Raw genomic sequence first — 5,630 nt, forward strand, 5'->3', positions numbered from 1 at the left:
GTATTTAGAAATATTACTTTAAAAATAGTAGTAGTTCTTTTAACGGTACCCAATACCAGCCGGACAAAAAAAAAAAAAAAAAAAAAAAGACGCATAGTGAGACGACGTAATTCGCTACAAAGAGCAAAGATGGACCAAATACACACGACACGCGACCTACCGACGATGACAGAATTCATCACGAGGAGGCATATTCTTTGATAGACTCCAGTGCTGCATACACCCGCTATTCAGGACTCTGACCCAAAGATGGCACAGGAACAGATTGGACTGAGGACAAGTAACTACTTTATTTCTGACTCAACAATCCTAGTGAGCCCCATTAGACTAACGCAGAATAATACCCCTTTTCAGAAGATCCAATTTCCTCAGCCCCCTCTTCAAATGCATTACCAATGTAGAAGAAGAGCCTACCCTCAGCCTGTTTTCCCCATCATGATATCAACCCCTCGAATCCATGGGGAACGAACTCCAAAAAATAGAAAAAAACAAAACAATAAATTATTGAAAAAATATAAGTTTGGAGATCATCATGTGAGTCAATCGATAAACTAAATATGTTACGTAAAATTAAAAATTTTATATTCATATTGGAATTAAAATATCTATAAATGTTAAAATAATTAAAATGATGCTTATAACTCTTATCTTTTTGTGTTTCAAATTTATTCTAATTGCGTTTATCATGTCAATTATAAGGTCACCAAGAAAAGAAATCGACGTTGAATGCAAATAAATATTTAAGCAAGCAATAAATTTCTATCTAATCAAGATTTTCCTCCTACTAACCGGAATTGGCAAACCGGTCCAATGTTGTCTCTACGTCGTTAGTGTTACAACATAAGAGGATATAGACGCCCTATCTTCTCCATACAAACTTGAATCGAGCAACAAAAAAAAGTTATGGTCTGTTTACAGATAAGTGATCTATACAGTTAGAATTGTTGTCACAAAAAGTATTCAAAAAAAAATTAAAAGGAAGAATAATTGGTATGTTATGCTTGTTCAAACACACCTGTTTGATCATTTATAAATTCAGAAATGTATTTAAACAATCAAATAAATCATTAATTAATAAAAAAAAGTTAGTCAGTTGTATAAATTGAATTATTAAATTTTTAAAAAAATTATGAATTTTCATTATTTTCCTTTCTACTTTTTTCTAATATCTACTGTACATCATTATTATTTTATAAAATATATCTAATACGATTTAAAAATCAATCGTTATGGTATAAAACATGTTTTTTTATCAAAAACCTGACAAAAAGTCGAGGAAAATAAGACTGAAAAAATTTTCGTAGATTATTATTATAGCCTAAGTTTTATTATTGGAGAAAATAAAGTATTATAATTACCAGAAGGTCTGCAGATTTTACTTTTGGATAACTTTATTTCTATAACGCTCGTTTCTGGGTCGTTATCAATTTTTTTTTCAAAATATTTACATTTGCAATGTCATAAATTTTATAATAATGTTTTCCTTTCAATGTTCCAATTTTTAGCAATACAATATTTTATATTAACGTACTAACATTTACCACATACAAACAGGAATACAAAATTTTAAATACAAATTTGTAAACTTCAATTGACTACTCTAATAACGCTCCTTTTTGGGTCATCACATGAAAAATGACCTTGCAAACAGGCAATTTAAAATTGTCAATGAACATTTTTTTTTTATTATGTATTGCATATTAATATAACATTTGGTTATATATTTACACACAATGGTGAAAGAGATTGGAGAGCACGTTCACACCATATTTATAGAAATATAAATTTAATAATAAAAAATTAAAAATTAAAAAAAACATTAAACTTAAAGAAAAATAACAACTGGTCCTTGAAAAATTGCCAATGGGGTACTAGAACACACAAGAATAAATAAAACCATTAATAAATATATGAAACGTGACTACAATATATGAACCTTGATAAATATCTCAGAAATAGTCATACAACTACAACACTATAAATATTTGACCAAAATCTTTTTATGCTTTACCCTTTCAAAAATACTACCACAATTGCTAGTAAGCTAGCTTGTAGTATTGAGACTTCAGTCCAATGATTACGCATTATTTTATGAATCAATAAATCCATTATAGCAATTATAATAATAAATAGAATAAGACATCCCAAATTTATCTGAAGCAGTTTATTCAGTCACAATGGTATCTATATTTTTAAAAGCACATAGCCTGCACTTCCTATATATTTTTTTGTTTAATAATTTATTTATTGTTATTTACAACTGTATACAAATATATACAACAAGCAAATTTACTTCTGCAAACTCTCCAAAACAGCAAATTCTCCATATGTTTGTATCATGTCACTACATGATACAAACATGTGGAGAATCTACCCACTGATAGAACTCCAATAACATTTCGAGAGGAGAAGATCTCGTGGCCATCTTCTTTTCAGACGCCTAGGAGGATTATTAGGTAATGAAGGAGAAGCCAGGTTAGAAACAAGTGGATTTGGATGGTTGAGAAGTTAATCATGGAAGGAATGGTATATGGATCTGGCCAAATCGGTAACATATGGAACATTGAGGTCCTGATGGATGACTTGATTTGTGACAAAGTACGTAGCATTAAGGATTTTACGAAGGATTTTGGACTGTAAGGATTGGATTCGGGAGGAATTTGATGGTTTAGTTGAGCCCCAAAGCTCAACTCTGTATGTCCAGATAGGCCTTATAATAATTTGTAATGGATTGGCAATTTAGACCGTTTGTCTAGTAAATGTTGTAATAGTCGAAATCGACGATTAGTTTCTTGTCTTTCCTATAATTTTAATTTAAATTTTCTTTAGTTATTTTTTGCATCTGTATAAATATTAAATTATATATTCTATGTATTTATGTATTGTTTTCTGCAGAATAGTCTATTTTTAAACAGTAAATCTTAACCTTAAAAAGAAGTTAATAAACTAATTTAAGAGCTCGTCGTCGGAAGTCCATTTTCGAAATAAACTAAACTTTTGGCTCATTTTTCATTCGGGGCTCAATATCTTGAAAGCAAAGTATCGCGTGAAAAAAAGTTTCAAAAACCTTTCTAAAAGCAAGCTATATTTATTTATTAAGTAATAAGTTATAACGTAATAATCATATTTTCTGGAAAACCATTTGCCTGGATCATTTTAATCATTTTAATAACATTATTTATCAATAAATTGTAAATACATACTTAGTTCCTTTATGCAGTTTATTTACTATCATATTATACAGTACCACCTCTTTTTATATTGTATAATTAATGGCAACATTTTATAAATATAAAGGTATTTAATTGGTAAACACACAAAAAAACCTTTGGAAAAGAATCCAATTATAATAATAGTTTTGCAGGACTCAAAATTAATTATTTAATTGCCTTCAGCGATTACCCTGGCACCCGACTAAATCTCGAACAGATACATAGTAGTTGATATGAGGTATATTCTAAATTTGTTCAAAGAAAATAAAAGGATTTTATTTAAGCAAGTCCTATATAAATCAATTATCTTACCTCAGCGAAAAATAACTGAGATTTTGTTTTTCAAATTTAAGAGAGTAATTAATTATGATGGTGGGAAAAAATCTAGCATTTTGTTATCCTCACCTCATCTCTTCTCCTACCTACAGACATCTTCAAACTCTTAGTCTTTCAATAGTGACCTTAATAAATGGTTTTCTTATTGATCTGTCAAGAGGAGTTTCCCTTGACATTCTCATAGGCCGAAACGCCATACCTGTTTTTCCTTCTTTTTTCCGAATACCTTATCCTATTGAGCCAGAGAAATCAGTCTTACTACTTAACCTTCCCGTATCATTAACTGATTTCTGTCAACGTTTACTTTAATCGTAGTGTGAATTTGTCATTAATGTTGGTTGAAAGAAAATTTAAAAAAAAAATGTAAATAAATTTTATCTTTTCCATATCCAAATTAAAAGTTAGAAACATATAAATAAAATAATCTGAATTCGATAAATATTATTATAAGAATTTGTACCAAGAAAATAGCAATTTTATTGGATTATGTTTTCTACCTTCCCTTGCGCATGCGTAAACATATTTTTCTGAGCACAGTACTGATTCTATCCTAATAATTTTTTTATAAAGTTTTTTAACCTTACATAATTTTGATAAGAAGGACATATCAATATTTAAATTAATTGAAATTAAAAATATTTATATTTAAATTAAATAATGACATATATAGGTTAATTTGAATAATCTTTTTAGACATAGACAGAAAATCCTGCAAAAAATGTTTAATATTTGAATTTAAGGTGAGGTTTTATAGTTAAGATTGTCCTTGTGGATATCTGGGTTGGCCGATAAGACAATTAAAGTATTAATGAAGGGTTAATTAGGTACAATTTATTTTGAACTATAAAACCAGTCTTTAAGACATTATCATTATATAAAATATATTTAATATATAGGCTAGTGAGGTTAATATGTTTTAACGTTACCATAAAAAAAAATTAACGGTAAATGAATTAAACTCTCTCTTTTTTTTATTATTAAATACTGGTTTGACATTGGTTTTATTTAATTTTCCGTAACCTTGGAATCGTAATGGTTGGCCATTACGATTTTTAACATGAGCTATTTTATTATCCTAAATTTTTCTTTTTTTTTCCTTCTCAGAAGGATCCGGAAACGTTGTTTTTTTGACCTTTGAAAACTGCCTTGCCGGACTCTTCACTAATTTCAAAGAAATGTTCTGATGATGGAAAATAAGATAATTCTTCACAAAACTTCTTTTTTTGTGTATTTTAATCACACGGGTGCGAAAAGCTGTTTGACTAAGTAATCTAAAGTGCTAAAATTTTTGAGTATTTATATGGTGGATTGGTTGGGATTTTATTAATTACAGCAAGCCTATTTATTGTTATTGATAGTTGAAATAAAAAAGAAATTATATTGCTATATTCCGTGGTAGAAATATTTAAAATCATTCTTAAAAGGTTTTTATTAGATGTATCCTCCCATTACAATCACAAGATGTTATTTTATTTTATTTTTTAAATATATGAAAATAATTCATTGTGATTTGAAGTTGAACGGACGAAATTATTGAGTTACAAACATAGTAATCTGAAACAAAATTAATTACTTTTAAAACTATTAATCATTTTTTTTTTATCTAAGTTATAGTATAGAAAGAAGTACATTGAATATTTTTCCGAGCAAAGTCCCTATTTCCTTTAAATTATCACCACCTTCATCTACGCATATCTTCAATCGTTTCGAAGAAACATCACATCACACTATGAACAGTGATAAAACTAAAAAATGAATAGAACATGTATCAAAATTAAAAAAAACTCCCCACTATTTTTATATAATTGCCACAGTAACGTATTCTGCTATTAAATAAATTCAAAATTCACTAGTAATGATTTTTCCTTATGAAAACCAAACTATAAAGATTTTAATTTGAAAGAATAATAAAGTGAGACAGATTACTTTTTGTTTTTTCCTTCGTTAAAAAAAAATTAACAAAAAACAGTATTCTGTAACATGTGTCACAAAAATTGACTGGGTAGTTACGAAATATGCAATCATTATATTGCGGGAAAGCCTTAAAAAAAAAAATAAAATAGAAAAAAAGTAATATATATA

Source organism: Halyomorpha halys, unplaced genomic scaffold (assembly GCF_000696795.3).
Source record: "Halyomorpha halys isolate HHAL.00 unplaced genomic scaffold, Hhal_1.1 Scaffold921.1, whole genome shotgun sequence".
In the NCBI taxonomy this organism is placed as follows: Eukaryota; Metazoa; Arthropoda; class Insecta; order Hemiptera; family Pentatomidae; genus Halyomorpha; species Halyomorpha halys.